This window comes from Syngnathus typhle, linkage group LG6, assembly GCF_033458585.1.
Source record: "Syngnathus typhle isolate RoL2023-S1 ecotype Sweden linkage group LG6, RoL_Styp_1.0, whole genome shotgun sequence".
Lineage (NCBI taxonomy): Eukaryota > Metazoa > Chordata > Actinopteri > Syngnathiformes > Syngnathidae > Syngnathus > Syngnathus typhle.
Genome location: NC_083743.1, coordinates 14,499,028 through 14,517,275, shown reverse-complemented (window position 1 = coordinate 14,517,275; position 18,248 = coordinate 14,499,028). Strand labels below are relative to the sequence as shown.

General features: G+C 43.6%; 1 long non-coding RNA gene across 2 annotated transcripts; it reads right to left on the bottom strand.

The window, feature by feature from the left end:
* Window positions 1–12,830: 12,830 nt before the first annotated feature.
* Window positions 12,831–17,597, bottom strand: LOC133155416 (uncharacterized). 2 transcript variants are annotated; one of them, XR_009714671.1, is made up of 2 exons: window positions 17,311–17,597; window positions 12,831–13,304 (listed from the first exon to the last, which is right to left on the bottom strand). It is a non-coding gene; the product is annotated as an uncharacterized LOC133155416 (long non-coding RNA). The 2 variants fall into 2 exon arrangements; XR_009714670.1 differs by having other exon boundaries at window positions 12,831–13,244.
* Between the last annotated feature and the right edge of the window lie 651 nt (window positions 17,598–18,248).

The following is an 18,248-nucleotide window of genomic DNA, read 5'->3' as shown; positions in this document are numbered from 1 at the left end:
TATTATGTATTTCTAAACACTTTATTTTATTTTTAAATGCTTTTTTGTATTTTTATACATGTAAAAATTTTCAAGTCAAACGGACTTTCAGAAAGATTCTCATTTATTCAAATAAATAAGAAAATAAGAAAAAAAGAGGAAATATAGTGTTACAATATCCACACTAGACTTTTATGAACCTTTATTGTATTGTATTAAGACTTTATTGTTTAAAAAAATTTTTTAAACACTTTTGTAAACATTTTAAAGTCAAACAGACTTTCAGAAACATTTAAAAAAAAAAAAACATTATTTATTTAAATAAATAAGAAAATATAAAAATAAATAAGAGTAAATATATATAACCTTTTATGAAGTATATATATAAACTTGTCACGGCTCCGCTCTGCTCTTGATGGCTGACGCGCCCACGCGGCCCAGCGGTCCGCTCTGCTCTTGCCGTGCTGGCTGGCTTATGCACCCCAGCAGCCCAGTGCGAGGGTATTCACACAACTTGATTGATTGATTGATTGATTGATTGATTGATTGATTGATTGATTGATTGATTGATTGAACTTTATTTATCCCACAGTGGGGAAATCTTCTTGTCACAGCAGCGTACAAGAGTACAAGAATACAAGAAACAAGTGTCAAATGTAAAAATGGATAAATAACAGATAAACAAGGACAAAGACAAGTGCCACTAGTAGCGGTAGAGACAAAACAGAAGGAAACCAACACATGATCACGTGCCACACGTGTCTGACAGCAGTGGGAATGAAGGACCTGCAGAACCTCTCCTTTCTACACCGTGGATGTAAGGGACCGCACAAAGTCATAGTAGAGGCGGTGAGAGGTGTTGCCCATGATGGATTTCAGCTTAACTAACATCCTCCTCTCACCCACAACCTCTATGGAGTCCAAACTAGTCCAACTCATCCATCCATCCATCCATCCATCCATCCATCCATCCATCCATCCATCCATCCATCCATCCATCCATCCATCCATCCATCACGGGCATGCTGGAGCCTATCCCAGCTGTCATCGGGCAGTAGGCGGGGGACACCCTGAACTGGTTACCAGCCTATCGCAGGGCACACAGAGATGAACAACCATCCGCACTTGTACTCACACCTAGGGGCAATTTGGAGCGCTCAATCGGCCTACCGAGCATGTTTTTGGGATGTGGGAGGAAACCGGGGTACCCGGAGAAAACCCACAAGGACACAGGAAGAACATGCAAACTCCAAACATGCGGGGAGGGCCGGAGGTGGAATCAAACCCGCACCCTCCTTACTGTGAGGCGGACGTGCTAACCAGTATTCCCACAACTCTTATGATTTTATTTTTAAACACTTTATTGTATTTTTAAACACGTTTTAAACATTTGAACGTGTAAACGTGTCACGGCTCCCCTCTGCTCTCGCTGTGCTGGCCGGCGGACACGTCCCCACGGACCAGGGCGAGGGCATCCGCACAAGAATCTAATAATTTTATTTTTAAACACTTTATTGTATTTTTAAACATTCTTTTTTAAATTTTAAAGTGTAAACGTATCACGGCTCCGCTCTTCTCTTGCTGTGCTGGCTGCTCTCGCTGACCAGCGCATCAGCTTGCCTTGTTGTCCTGCTCTGCCGGCAGAGGCGTAGCCAGGAATTTTTCCAGTAGGGGCGCACGCCCACAGGAAAAAAAATCGAACATCACCCACGTCGTTCGCTGATCGCTATAACAACATCCGGGTCTGGGAGGCAAACGGTGAATGGATAACATCGCGCACATAGAATAGCGCAAGCACATTAGCGCAAGACCGAAAGAAAAAAACGGCATGAAAATGAAGAATCGAAAAAGCTCGATTTTTTTCAACCGGGGCGCAGGGAGTTCTAACCGGGGCGCCGCCCCGGCTCGCCCCGGCTTGGCTACGCCACTGTCTGTCGGCATTCCAGCCCTCCTTCTCCCCTTTAAACTTTGTGTGAGCCCGTCTTGCATTTGGCTGTCCCGCCTCGTTAATGACTAAACGAAGTGGAAATCAGAGATGCTGCTGATTCTGCAGACGTGAACAAAGTGGAAGAGTGCAACTGTGAGGGGCTGAGATAAAGCGTGGTTAGAACTCCTCTTACAGTCAAAGCCAATCACCTGCATGGTCAAGCGCGAAGTGGCGAGGGATCACTGTAAATAGAGAAGATAAAATAGAGTTGTATTCCACAGACATGACATGAATGACACGAGTCTCGTATTTTTTTTCTATCACCGATCACCACGCAAAAAAGGTGGGTGGGTGTCTGTGGTTTGAAAGCATGGATTGCATTTTCATTTGTGGAGGCTCACCTTGTCATCTTTGTCAACAAGCCAATGAATTTCCACATGCCACTTGTAAGTGGATCTGGTCATATGACCCATGCCAACACAAGTATCACCCAAAAATAGGGTATATATGATGTTATCTTCTAAATAGTGTCTCTTACCCTAATCTTAATACCTGAAGATGAAAATGTCTCAGTTTTACCTTTTCATGTGAAACACAAGAGTTATCAGTCGGCAGCAAAAATAAAGGAACTATTCAAATACTTAAGGATGCCAATCTCTGTGTGTTTGGTAGTCAGGTTATTCTTTTGAAAGACAATGTTGAAACTCCAGTAAATAAATACCATATCAACGTAGTTTTGTGTGAACAGAATGAGTATATCAAATCACAAAGCACAGAGGTAAGCATACCAAGTAAGCAGCACCAGCACTTAAATTCAGTTCAAAATTGGAGTCATTGAGAAACGCACATGTTTATACTATTAAATATACATTTTGATAAAACATAAGTGAAGCAGAAAAGGATAGTAATCTGGAGATGAGTTCTTTGTACACATGTGGATGAGTTCAGTCAAGTGTTTTTGCATGATTGTGGCAAAACTGAACATAGCAATTAAAGGGATGGTAACAGGTTGCTTGTGTACTGAAATCCATTGACATTAAAGTACTGTAAGGTTAGACCGACAGACAGATGAGGAATTAAATACCACATATCAATTGAAATAAAGACTTTTCATGTTTTCTCTTTGAGTGAGTGCCAGAGAAACTAGTGGAGGTGTTTCAACAAAGGCGAGAAGAGGGATTAACAAAAACTGTCAATTACAAATGATAATGTGAATTGATTTAGCAGGCCTATTTTAAATTGAACTTTTTTAATTTTTCACCCAAACATCCATCCATTTTCTATACCGTTTGTCCCCATGGACAAGCTTATGCCAGCCGTCATCGGACAGTAGGCGGGGGACACCCTGAACCGGTTGCCAGCCAATGTTATGACTCGTCCCTGGTTGTTTTATATGTAGGTTGTCATTGCTTCTGTCCGCGTCTGTGTACTCGCCCCTCCCTTCCTGTGTCAAGTCACTGTCAGGTCTAAATACCATCAGACATTTATTTACACACTGGAAACAAAGAGGAGAAGACAACCAGTATTCTTTTGCTCGCAAGGAGAATTAGGTAAAGGGCCCAGTTCACAGTCCTCCACCAATTCTGACCTGCCCTACCGTCATCTCCTCTTTTTATATTGGGTTGCCCTGGTTACAAGAGGCGTTGCTACACTAAAGGGAGGGGAGAGTGTGACTGTAGCAACGGTGTTCAGCTAGCTAATAATGTCGTGTGGTGCGAGGCCGCATGGCCTTGGCCGATCTGTTACCCCAGGAATGCAGAGTCTGTTCTTAGATGGTTGGCAGCCTCGTTCCCGGCTGCAATCTCCAAACCTGGATGCCGTGTCCCTGTAAAGCAATGCTCTAGACTTTCGTGCTACATTTCACACAATAATAATAATGAGTAAATAATCAGATACCTCTCGTGCATACACTCCAACAAACGTTAAGTAGATGTGAGATAACTTGCATGAAGTCTACTTAAACAAACATTGAGTAAATATGGGATAACTAAAAACTGTCTCGGACAAAAACAGTTAACAGAGAAAGGACTTCTCTTGAACTAACAAAGAACAAAGAACAAAGGTGTTCTGTTCCTAACTAGTGAGGGCTTCTCACAGATAAGACAAGGAAGGGAGTATAAGGACTCCCTAAGGCTAGCTGGCAGATATGTTGACTTGAGCAAAGATATGTAACCTCTGGTTTCAGGCCGACCAGCGCTTCAGCAAAACTAATTATTCTAACAGTTGTACTAGGTTCATCTTGTTTTTTCTTTTTCAATTACTTCTCTGGTTCTTCTATATCAAACAAATTTGTTTTAGGTTCATTTACCTGACACTCTGATGAAGGCGGAAGATTCCGCCGAAACATGTCAGGTAAATGAACCTAAAACAAATTTGTTTGATATAGAAGAACCAGAGAAGTAATTATTCTAACAGTCACAATCAACGTTCTAATCACAGTCACCTGCCTCTTGTTACCTGTCTTGTATTTAATTGATGACGTCATATGATGGCGCCGCGGATGGCAGCCACGGTGAGTCGCTCTCTGTTTCTTTGTCTTATTTCCTGTGTTTTCTGTGTCCTCTGCTGTCCATCCCGGATCACTTTTACCAGAGAAGCACTCTTAAACATGGGACAATCTTCTTCTGGTAATTTTCTCTCCTTTCCTCTCTGATTCAGACTGTTTGTTGGAGATTCTAGCCGGAGCGGCGGTGCTATACAAGCTAGCGCGACGACGGCGGCGCGGAAAACGAGCTGGAGCCCTCATAAAGCTGAGGCAGAGAGGGTTCCGTTCTGCCCTACCGTCAATTCATCTGGCGAATGTCCGCTCCCTGGCGAACAAGATGGACGAACTGCTGCTCCTCACTTCTAGGAACACGGACTTCAGCAGATCCGCCGCGCTGTGCTTTGTTGAGACGTGGCTCAGCGAACGAACCCCCCACCACGCCGTGGAGTTAGCAGGGTTTCGGCTAACACAGGCAGATCGCAGCGCCGAGCTCTCCGGAAAATCAAAGAGAGATGGTCTCTGTTTCTACATTAATGAACGTTGGTGTACTGATGTCACGGTGTTGAAAGAGTTTTGCAGCCCTCTCCTAGAAACCAGGGCTGTGGACTCGGACTCGGGGACTCGGACTTGTCGGACTCGGACTCGGTCATTTTGCCGGACTCGGTGCTGATTTTGACCGAGTCCACTGAGTCCGACAATAAATAAAATACGTTCAATTTTATTTTCATCATGCTGCTGAGAATGCGCGTAGGAATACTGTCCACAGCCCTGCTTGGTTGTTATGAAGACAAATTTAGTTGTTGCGTGCGCGCCCGCGCCTGCCTGCCTGCGTGCGTGCACGTACAAGACCCACAATGCCCCGCGCGCAGCCAAGATGGAAGAACCCGGGAGCAGCGAGAGAACAATGTTTTGCCTCTAGATTTGGGGGGGAAACGGAGCGTAAGTTACGATCAATGCGGCCACGTTGAGTTGCACTTAGGCTAATGTTTACATTATGTACCAATGTCAAGGACGATTATGTCACCCAGCTTATATCATTGATGTGTTTCGATAGTTGTGGGGTCGTCACTAATTATTTGTGTTTAGATATATGTCTGAGCTATAATGGTGTAATTAATGATTAAAACTTGAAAGTATCTGCTCATCGTATTCGTTTATATGTTTAATAAAGACAAAGCCATCACAAAACTGTTGTAATTATTTAGATTTTGATCTAAATTAGCCTTGAATAAAGACTAAGCAGTCACATGAATTAACAGAAAAAATGGACAGCCGGACTCGGACTTGGACTCATGGTCAAGTGGCCGGACTCGGACTCGGCGCAAAAATCCGACCGAGTCCACAGCCCTGCTAGAAACCCTTTTCATAAACTGCCGGCCGTTCTATTCACCACGGGAGTTCTCCTTGATCGTCATGGCGGCTGTTTACATTCCACCACAAGCACGTGCGAGTGAAGCCACGCAGACGCTGGCTGACCAGGTAACAGACATGGAGAAACTTCTACCAAACTCACTAATCATTGTTCTGGGTGATCTTAACAGGCTGCACTCCAGATCCGCGAGGAGGAAGTGCGCCAGATGTTCCGGAGACAAAAGACCAGGAAGGCACCGGGCCCAGACGGCGTGTCACCTTCCTGCTTGAAAGTCTGCGCTGAGCAGCTGGCGCCCACCTTTGCACTACATCCTGCATCACCTGGACATCCCAGGAACGTACGCCAGGATCCTGTTCGTGGACTTCAGCTCGGCGTTCAACACCATCGCTCCTGAAATCCTCCAACAGAAGCTCATTCAGCTTGCGGTGCCTGCCTCCACCTGTCAGTGGATCACCAGCTTCCCGACCAACAGGAGACAGCGTGTGAGGCTGGGGGGCATCACACCTGACACCCGGACCACCAATACTGGAGCCCCTCAGGGGTGCGTCCTCTCCCCACTGCTCTTCTCTCTCTACACCAACGATTTCTCCTCAGGTGACTCTCCTGTGAAACTCCTGAAGTATGCAAACGACACCACTCTCATCGGACTGCTCCAGGACGGTGATGAGACTGCGTACAGACAGGAGGTGGAGCGGCTGGTCCATTGGTGCAGCCAAAACCACCTGGAGCTGAACCCGCTCAAGACCGTGGAGATGACAGTGGACTTCAGGCGTGACCCTTCACCACTTTTACCCCTCACTATCCGCAGTAATACTATTCTCTCTACAGACACCTTTGAGTTCCTGGGAACCACAATCTCTCGGGACCTGAAATGGACCGGCCACATAGACTCTGTCCGGAAGAAGGCCCAGCAGAGGCTGTACTTCCTGAGACAGCTCAAGAGGTTCAACCTGCCGCAAGAGCTTCTGAAGACCTTCTACACAGCCACATCCAGTCTGTCATCTGCACCTCCATCACTGTCTTTAGATAGTGGAATCAACCTCCCATCTATCCAAGACTTGTACCTGTCCAGGACCAGGAAACGTGCAAGGAGCATCTCTAAAGACCCTTCTCACCCAGGTTGCAGTCTGTTTGAACTACTCCCCTCCGGACGGCGTTATAGAGCTCGGCACGCCAAAACCAGCAGACACAGAGACAGCTTCTTCCCCCAGGCTGTTGCTCTGATGAACTCACACCACTCTTAGAGTCTCAGAGTCATTACTGTGCAATAACATCCTGCTCTCCCCACCTTTTTTTAATTTGTCTACACTGTTTGTACTATGAGTCCTCTCTGCATCCATTGCAGCCTGGTCATCCTGGATAAGGGACCTCCCCATCTGTGGTCTCTTCTCAAGGTTTCTCATTTCCCCTAGCTGGAGTTTTGAGTTTTTTCCTTGGTGACACATTCACTTTTTGAATTAAACTGTTATGTTGATTTGAGAGGTTTTTTTTCTCTTTTTGTTTTGGAATTATGATTAAACCAGAGGCACAACAATTCAACCAGGGCTCGGAAACCCGCGGCTCCAGGTTTGCATGCCGCTCTTTAGCACTGCCTAGCGGCTCCCTGGACCTTTTGCAAAAATGCGTGAAAATAGAAAAATGTTGTTTACTGTTGTTAGTTTTTTTTTATTTGTTTTTTAGATGGTAATCATGACACAAACATTCTTATGCTGTAAAATGTATGTAGTTGTAAATATATTAAAAAATACCAAATTTCAGAATGGCCCCAAATAGCAAAATTGCGTCATTAAAGACGTGCCTCTCTCTGCAAAAAAACAGTGAAGGACAAGGTTATTAAAATAGCAAACAATAACACCGATCAGCAAATCAAGAACATGAATTCAGCTCCAGCTTTCTCAATTGTCTGTGATGAGTCGTGTGACTTGACCGATATCGAACAGACAGCTCTGCTATGCAGGTAAGTAAACTCTAATGGGCCACAAGAAGAAATGATCAAATTGATACCACTATTAATATTTTTTTATTATTTTAATAGTAGCCATACACCTTATGTATTGACAGTCTATGTTGCCTTATAAAAGGCTTTTAGATATTTGCAGCTCCAGACAGGTATGTTTTTTGTTTTTTGGGCCAATATGGCTCTTTGGCCATTTTCGGTTGCCACCCCTGGTATTAAACCAAAACAGTGGCACTTTTACTTAGGAGTTTAATTGGGTCCATGACCAAGATTGGAAATCAGTTTATTTGTACAGTATATATATTTATCAGCTCCAAGTACCTGTTCCCTCCACTGCAAAATGTTGTTAAATGTTTGTAGTAAAGACAACATGTACAGTGTTGTATAATATCAATCTAGACAATGTCACACACACACGCACACACACACGCACACACACACACTGTAGTACATTTGTGTATTGTGTAACCTTTCGGCATGTGGCTTAGAGTGATATCACCAGCCTGCAGTCAGCCTGGATGGCCGTTGTCCACAGTTCACTTGGCGTGGGTGTCCCCTTCATCCTCCTTGAGTCTTAAACCACCATTCTTTTTCTCCATCAACAACACTCTTCCACCTTCATCCTGACCAATCTGTTTTTTCTGTTACTGTCTTTTATTGCAGTGAGTCACCCTGTGAGACACGAGCCAATGAGTGGTAAAACACCAGCTGAGTTTAGACTTGTGGTTCTTCATTCAAATGATAAAACCTAGAATAAATGAATGAATGAATGAATGAATGAATGAATGAATTAATGAATTAATGAATGAATGAATGAATGAATGAATGAATGAAAAAAAAAGTCACTAGAACAAGAAAAATACATCTAAAAACTATACCATGACATTTGCCATCCATAAAACCCTTGTTCTCATGGTTGGAACAAGCAACACAGAAGATTTGAACCCATGAGCAGAATCGGACAGGTTTAGTGGCAACTTGTGGGTTTTGGGTCGTGCAGGAAGCCAATCCCTGCTGAAACCAAAATTGACAAGGAGCAAAAAAAAAACAAGATTAAAAAAACTAAACGTCCACCACAGACTCTTTTTAAAACCACAAATCCATGTAAACGCGCACAGAAATCCAAATATGCCCTTAATCAAGTTTTTAAAATTCCAAATATGACCCCAGGTTTACTTTTTTTTTGGAATCCCAATATCTCGTCGTGTAATCACCATCAGGTTACCCCCTTCTACCTGCACATGTTCTTGTTCCGTCTGCAAGGTATCTTGGTCTTTGTAGGACTTTGTGGTGCGCAACTCACACAAGTTGTTGTAAACAATCAGCCCACGTTTTGAGGCTTTTCGACAACCGTTACAATTGTTAGGCATCATGATAAAAATGTGTTTTTCCTTTCACTTGGGTGGCTGCTTTAGTGCTCCTTGTCATTGGCCTTGAGTTTTTTTTTTCATTGATAGTTGTGCAGGGAGTGGTTGCAGTGAATTCAGTGTTTGATAAGGTAGAGAATGACTTGAATTTCACGATTTTGAAGCTTCATTTTACTTGCAAACAAATTTACCAGGAGTACAAGTCATTTATTTTCCTGTGACAAGACTTTAATTGTTTAATAAAGTGTTAAAATAAAAGACAGGTATGCCAAATATTTCTTCAGATGAATAGCTGTTCACACTGTTAAACACGTTGAATTTACTTAATTGCTGTTCGTAAATACAGTGTAACTAACTTACAAGTGTAAGTTCCCTGAAATACAGACCAGACTGATCCAGCCAGACACAGGCAGCATGAATTTTTGTCTGTAATACATCACTTTTATTTCATAGTGGCTGTGCTGGACAAGTGGCACTTCATTTTATGCAGTTGAGTAAATTAGTGAGAGCACCTGGTATAAATTAAATGTACATTTGAAAATTTGACGTAAAATTAACGGGCGACTCATGTCTGGACTGACCTGCTGGACTAGTAAACTGCAGGGGAGAGCTTGGCAGTAGATTTTTACAAGTAACACCTGTCCTTGTACAAGCCAGAGGTAGACTGCTTGTTGTGTCTTGCTCAACATCTTGTCAGAACAAGAACAACTCTCTCTCTCTCTCTCTCTCTCTCTCCCTCTCCCTCTCCCTCTCCCTCTCCCTCTCCCTCTCCCTCTCCCTCTCCCTCCCTCTCCCTCCCTCCCTCTCCCTCTCTCTCTCTCTCTCTCTCTCTCTCTCTCTCTCTCTCTCTCTCTCTCTCTCTCTCTCTCTCTCCTCTCTTTTTCTCCCTCTCTCTCTCTATCTATGAGTTAGTAAGTTAGGAACTTACAGAGAACACACAGAATATGTCTGAAAGATTTTTTTTTGTCTGGCTTCAGGTCCTAGCTGTCCATCAAAAGTAAGGCAACTCTCAACTTGCAAGCTGACTCGATTGGTGACACAGCAGCACATTCATGAGCAACTCCACTCAGACATGTAAAGGCCTATTTGTCATGAGGGGCTTCAGGAAACCCTAAACACAAGAGATAAAATCTTGAAAGAAAAGAATCTCAGGGAATGCATGGAATTGTTCTCATGAGGTTTCTGGCACACCGATTGCTTTTCTGTCAATACATTTTAATTATGTATTATTAAATGCTTATGCTCCTTGAGGGTGCATGGGAGTTCGCCCAACCAGTCCACATGTGTTTTGTGGACTTGGAGAAGGCGTTCAACCGTGTCCCTCTGGAGGTTCTGTGGGGGGTGCTTCAGGAGTACGGGGTACTGAGCCAACTGAGGGCGGTTCGGTCCCTGTATCACCGATGCCAGAGTTTGGTCCGCATTTCTGGCAGTAAGTCGGATTCGTTCCCAGTGAGGGTTGGACTCCGCCAAGGCTGCCCTTTGTCACCGATTCTGTTCATAATTTTTATGGACAGAATTTCTAGGCGGAGCCAAGGCGTTGAGGGTGTCCGGTTACGGGACCTCAGCATCACGTCTCTGCTTTTTGCAGACGACGTGGTGCTGTTGGCTTCTTCAGGCCGTGATCTCCAGCTCTCACTGGAGCGGTTCGCAGCCGAGTGTGAGGCGGTCGGGATGAGGGTCAGGACCTCCAAATCCGAGTCCATGGTCCTCGATCGGAAAAGGGTGGAATGCCCTCTCCAGATCGGGGATGAGATCCTGCCCCAAGTGGAGGAGTTTAAGTATCTCGGGGTCTTGTTCACGAGTGAGGGGAGGATGGAGCGCGAGATCGACAGGCGGATCGGTGCAGCATCGGCAGTAATGCGGACTCTGTACCGGTCCGTCGTGGTGAAGAGAGACCTGAGCCAAAAGGCAGGTGGGTAGGCGTTCCGGGCATGTCCCACCGGTAGGAGACCCCGGGGACGACCCAGGACGCGCTGGAGAGACTATGTCTCTCAGCTGGCCTGGGAACGCCTTGGGATCCCCCGGGATGAGCTAGATGAAGTCGCTGGGGAGAGGGAAGTCTGGGAGTCCCTCCTGAAGCTGCTGCCCCCGCGACCCGACCCCGGATAAGCGGAAGAAGATGGATGGATGGATGGATGGATGGATGGATAAATGCTTACGCAAAAGGGATTTCAGCAAAAAAAGTATGAAATGTTAGGTATGCAATTCTTACTCGACTCTTCAATGAATTTGTGGGAAAAAATAGTCACAAAAGTCCATATGGAGGAGATATTGTGCCATTTTTGCTTTCCCTACATTTTTTGCCAAAGCATTCATTAGCAGATCTGATAGGTATGCTCAAGTTCTTTAAAGAAATTTAATTTATGTCGTGTCACTATATTTCTTCAGCAGTGTATTAGTATTAAATGAATTCAAGAACAAAACCTGTAGCGTCATTCTGGGCAATTTATAATCTTTTTATTTGGGACAATATGGAAACATTGGCACTCCAATTTCTGTCAAAATACAGAATTTAACAAATTGAGAGAAGTAACAAACAAACATTGGAAATATAGTAGTTAAGATGAGACACTAAAATGCCACATCAAGCAGTTACTAAATGTCAAATAAGGTTGTGCTTATTTCACTCCTATACTGCTCAGAGCCCATTATGAGCATTATTGGATGCCATTTAGGTACTGTCTATCAAGTCTAAATTAATTTGTTGCCTTTCATAATAGCAATGTAACTCGCGTTGTTTTTATTTATCCGCAATTTTGAGAAATGGCATATTGTTTTTATCTGAAGTTGAATAATGCAAACTCTGGCATGGAATGTGCACATACGAAATCTTTGTCAAAAAACTAAAGATAAATTAAAGACAGTTGACAACAACAAATAACCTTTAAGTAAGGCCTGTTGCAAAAGGTCATAGATTTGTTACCTGAGATTGGATGTACTGTCAAAACCACGGATCAGTACTTCAATTTATCTCTTTGAAAACCAGTAACTATCCTCAAATGACAGAGTAGCTTGATAAATGTTGCAAGGCAGGTGCAAAGATTTTTGCATGAAGTAGAGAGGTAATTGATATGAGGTCGTTGCGCTCTGAGCAAAATAGCTCAATACTGATGGAACTTTGTGAAATTACCAACTATGTTCATTGATGCTATCTCAGTGTGAGTGAATAGTACATCTGGAAGATTCAAAACTTTGAATCTCCATTCAGATCGTTCGCTCTGGAGTTCTAATAAATATGATCTCCCTTTACTTGTGTCCTGGGCACTTCAGGGCTTCTGAAAAAATCAAGAAGAAAATGCAATGCATTTTGGATTGCTGACCCCTGTCCTCGACTATGTGCAGAATTATTAGGCAAGTGCGTATTTTGACCACATGATCTCTTTTATGCATATTTTCCAACTCCATGGTGTACAAGCTTGAATGCTTACTCGATACATGTTTTTCAAGTGATATGTGTGGATAATTATTGATATAAAAGGAACTCCAAAACAAAAATGTATTGAAATTAACCTACTGCCAGTGTTATGAAGACACTTTCTTCAAGCAGTAGTACAGGAAAAAGTGTCCATCTTTCAAGAAGACCTTTATTTTTATGCAGGACAAAGTTCTCCACTGTGTGGCTTGCTGGTAAAGGCCTTAAAGATGATAGAATAAAGACCTAAACTTGATTGAGAACTTGTAGCCCCTTCCTAAATAGAAGCTCTATGCTGAAGGAAAACAGTACAGCTCTGTGAACAATCAAGTCAAGTCAAGTCAAGTTTATTTGTATAGCCCTAAATCACAAGCAGTCTCAAAGGGCTTCACATAGACAGAAATTGACAATTATTCTCAAAGCATCCCCTGATCTTAAGCTCCCAAAAGGGCAAGGAAAAACTTAAAAACCCCTAGCAGGGGGAAAATGAGAAACCTTGAGAAGGGACCACAGATGGAAGGATCCCCCTTTCAGGATCACCAGGTTGAAATGGATGCAGAGAGGGCACAAATGATACAACATGAAAATCAATTAAATAAAAAGTGGATGTCCATGTCACAGCAGAGGGCTGCCGAAAGGAGCCCTCAATTGTCCTGGCAGTGCTCTTCGAGGAGGTTGAGCTGCAGTTCCCCTATCCTGAATTGGCCACGAGAATCCAGATAGCCGCTGTCAGCATGGGTACCACCTAACCACCTCCCCGGCCGGGGAGGGGGGAGGGAGGGGGTGTAGAGGGAGAGAAAACAAACTCCAGCCGAATCGGCCACTACAGGTTAGTTAAAGGCCATGTCATAGAAATGTGTCTTTAAACGTGTCTTAAATGTTTCTACTGAGGTAGCAGTCCTAATATCCATTGGTAGGGCATTCCAAAGCTCTGGAGCCCGAATAGAAAATGCTCTAGAGCCTGCAGACATTTTCTTAGCCCTCGGTGTCGCTAAAAGGGTAGCGTTTTGCGAACGAAGGTTACGAGACGGAACATAAGGAACAACTAGGTCGACGAGATATGAAGGCGCTAAGCCATGCAGCGATTTATAGGTTAATAGAAGAACCTTGAAGTCACATCTTAAATGGACCGGAAGCCAATGTAAGTTGGCTAGTATTGGGGTAATGTGATCAAATTTTCTTGTCCGAGAGAGCAGCCTTGCAGCGGCATTTTGTACTAACTGTAGACTTTTGATGCGGGACTTAGGAAGACCCGAAAATAGTACATTACAGTAGTCCAGGCGCGACGTGACGAACGCATGTATAATAGTTTCCGCATCACCGGTCGAGAGGATCGGACGAATCTTTGCAATATTACGAAGGTGAAAAAACGCAATTCTGGTTATATTCTTAATGTGCTTTTGAAAGGAGAGAGTTTGGTCAAATATTACCCCGAGATTAGTTACAGTATCGCTTTGAGTGATAGTACGGTTATCTATAGTTATAGCGGTTTCCTTGAATAAGTGTTGATAACGAGCTGGACCAATTATCAACATCTCAGTTTTATCTGGGTTAAGACGAAGGAAGTTGAGAGACATCCATTGCTTGATCTCCGCAAGGCACTTCTCAAGATTACAACAATCCCGCGGATCTGTCATCGATAACGGCATATATAATTGGGTGTCATCCGCATAGCATTGAAAACTAATATTATATTTACGTATTATGTCCCCAAGCGGAATCATATAAATATTAAAAAGAATTGGTCCGAGAACCGATCCCTGTGGGACACCACATGTAACATTATAGAGCTCCGAGGACGCATTGCCATGGACCACTCGGTGCGTCCTGTTTGATAGATAGGAATGGAACCAGCCTAGTGCTGACCCTGAAATACCAACACAACTTTTAAGACGCCCTAATAAAATATCGAAGTCTACAGTGTCGAAGGCAGCACTAAGATCGAGTAGTAACAGTACAGACGAAATGTTTGAATCCATAGCTACGAGGAGATCATTAGTCACTTTCGCAAGTGCTGTCTCAGTGGAATGATTAGCTCTAAAACCAGACTGAAAAGTGTCGTATCGATTATTGGCGACCATGTAATCAATAAGCTGCTGCGCTACTACTTTTTCAAGAAGTTTTGCTATGAATGGGAGGTTTGAAACTGGCCTATAATTACTGAGACAGTCCGGGTCAAGATTTGGTCGCTTAAGTAACGGTTTAATGATAGCGGTTTTAAAGGCTGTTGGCACTATCCCAGAGGAGACAGACAGATTGATTATATTTAAGACGGACGGTCCTAAAATTTGAAATAATTCTTTAAGTAGTTTGGCTGGAAGAGGGTCGAGTAAACATGTTGTTTGTTTAGCCGCACTAACAATTTGTGTAAGCCTTTCAAGAGACACGCTTTTAAAAGTTGAGAGGGTTGTTGCATGATCATCAGCGTTGGTAAACGGCGTGCTCGACCGAGCGATTGGAATGCTATTCTTGATCTCATCCCTAATGGATTCAATCTTTTGAGCAAAAAATTTCATGAACTCGTCAGCTGAGTGGAAGGAACTATCGGAGGTCGGCTGGCGCAGAGTCAGCTTTGCCACTGTATCAAATAGGTGTTTCGGATTGTTTTTATTGAGATTAATAACTTGCGAAAAATATCGAGTTTTTGCTAAGATAAGCGCATCTTTATATTTCAGGAGGCTATCCTGCCATGCCTGATGGAAAACCTCAAGTTTGGTTAGACGCCATCTGCGCTCATGCTTTCTACATAATTGCTTAAGCGTACGCGTTTCATCTGTGAACCATGGAGTAGGCACTCTACGGCGAGTTTTCAGACGTAACGGCGCCACAGAGTCAATGGCATTTAACAATGTCGCATTGAATTCATTCGTAAGATTATCAATAGAGTCGGCGTATGTGAGAAAATTAGTGCTTGCCGGCGACAGTATTTCAGATAGCGCAGTTGCAGTCATAGAGTTGAAATGACGGCTCCTATAATGCTGATTGCTCTCTTGTCTTTGACAAGGAACTATAATTTCAAACTTTATTAAGTAATGATCAGACAAAACAGTAGTGTATGGCAGTACTGCTATATTTGAGGTTGCAAGTCCTCGGGATAATACCAGATCTATGGTATTTCCATTCTTATGCGTTGCTGCCTGTACAGCTTGCGTAAAACCAAAGGTATCAGTTAAAGTCTGAAACGCCGAAGTAAGTGGCTCTGACGGTAAATTCATGTGGATGTTGAAATCGCCCATGATAATTATATTATCCGCATTGGTTACTAGATCAGCCACAAATTCTGAAAATTCATCCAGGAAGCCAGAGTAAGCCCCGGGTGGACGGTAAATAACAACAAGATAAAATGACGGTAAAGCGGTGGATCGGACAATGAGAACCTCAAATGTTTTAAATACGTTGATCGAACGAGGCCTAAAACTAAGCTCGGAATTCGAGATGAGGGCGACACCCCCACCCTTTTTTCGAGGACGCGCCACATGCGAGCTCACAAAATTTGGAGGCGAGGCCTCATTAAGCGGCATCAGTTCATTAGGTTTTAACCAGGTCTCGCAGAGACCAAAAGCGTTTAGATTATGTTCTGTGATGAGATCATTAACGAGAATGGCTTTCGTATGAAGCGATCTAATATTCATAAAACCAAGTTTAAGTGTAATTGGTCGATCCGGGTGCGTATTTATCGAAGGATATTTATACGAAATGCGAGTAAGATTGTGTTCTCTAAGCCTGACATCACCTCTCAAATGTTTGTTAGCGCGGTGGGCTGATACGACCGTGGGAATCTGATAGTAAATATTTGTTACACGTATAGAATTATCTGAAACCGGCACCGTTTCCTCAGCAAAACCGGTCGGGGTGGAGTGATTGGATTTGTCTACTACCCCAGTAGAAAGTGCGTTTATGTGTACTGTCGCACTATTCAAACTATCACGCTCTAGTCTACACAAGGAGCTATGTGCATGCTGGGAGTCTAGCCTAGCGCTAGTTAACTTTATCTTAACAGACTCCAAACCCATCCTGACAGGTGGTCTAATCACCTGTGACCCGGCCTGCTCTAAAGTGACCTGTCATGTGTGGCTCAAACAGTAATCTATATTCCTAGAAAGAGTGAAGGCGCCTTCACGGTTAGGGTGAAGGCCGTCCTTCCTCAGCAGGTCGGGGCGGCCCCAGAAGGAAGGCCAGTTATCTATGAAATACAGTCCCTGCTTCTTACAGAACCCAGCCATCCATCGATTAAGGGAGACTAATCTACTAAGCCTCTCATCAGTGCCTCTCCCAGGCAGGGGGCCAGAGACAAATACTCGATGCCGACTCATCTTTCTAGCGAGATCACAAGTCCTCGCTATGTTTCTCTTTGTGATCTCCGACTGCCTCATCCTAACATCATTGGAGCCGACGTGTATCACTATGTCCGAGTAGCTAGTGTTGATGGAACTACGCTGTTGACTAGACCTATTGCGAGTCAGCTCCCTAAGATTAGCTTCTATGTCGGGTGCTCTGCCCCCAGGAATACACATTACCGTGGCTGGATTTGTAAGCGTAATATTTCGGGTAATGGAGTCACCTATGACCAAAGTGCGAGGGCCAGTAGACCGAGATGACTTTGGACGGCTATGCGTCTTACCTGGCTCATCGCGATTAGCAAGCCGCTTGGGGCTAATGCTAACTGGGCTAGCAGGCTGACTACAGCCCGCGTCTGTATCCGCCACATCTACAGTTATCGCGCAATTCTGCTCTAACTGGCGGACACGTCCCTCTAGCAGGGACAACCTCTCTAAGAGAAGGGTGCAGTTGGTGCACGAAGCCACACAAACCTCTCGATCCGCAGCCATACTTTGTGTCCGATGATCGACGGCAGACAAACGGCCACGAAGCCTCCGCTCTCCCAGGCACTCCAACTGTGAAAAAAAAGATCGACAGTGTAATAAAAGATTCAAACTTACTTTAGAGTCAGGGAGATGAGTTCCACGCTGGAGAAAACAAAATCGTCCAAGCCTGAAAAGTATTGGGAGTCTGGCTGAGAAGGAAGAGGGCCACAATGTCTGGGAGGCTCTGGTTGTTGCTGCACAAACGTTAATCATTAACAGATCAAGAAGCTGACAGACTCCATAGATTTAAGACTTATAACTCCTATTAAAAAGAAAGGTGACTACTATATTCGTCACAATTTTTTTTTTATTCATGTCAGTTTGTCCATTTTGAGTTGTATGTTAATTATACTCACTTTAACAAATGAAAAAAAACAAGTGAGATGGGAAAATTTCCGATTTTACTTTAGTTGCAAAATAATTGTGCACACTAATAGTTGCCTAATAATTGTGCACACATAGAATTTTTCCCAAGAAAGCAAGAATCTCACTTTAATCTGATAAATATCCAAGTTTAAGGTTTACTAACATTTTGGTTGACCAAGAGCACTGTAGTGGTTCAAAAATGAAAATAATCCTCAAAAATACTAATTGCCTACTGATTCTGCACAGTGTACATGGGTCAGGTGACCTAAACAATATCTTCAGCCCATGGCGGGGATGTATCATGGCAGCCCCAAAAAATGCCTGGAATCATAAAGCCACACATCTTAAAAATGTGTGCTTAAAAATAAGATATGATTCAAATAACTGGCATTGTATCCAGCTTTATCCTGCAATTGTGAGCCGGATTCAGGATTAAGAAAAGGGGATTTGAAATCCTTAAGATTGCATTTAAAATGAAAATGTTCAACTTTCTTCTTAGAGAGATGATCAAAGTGACA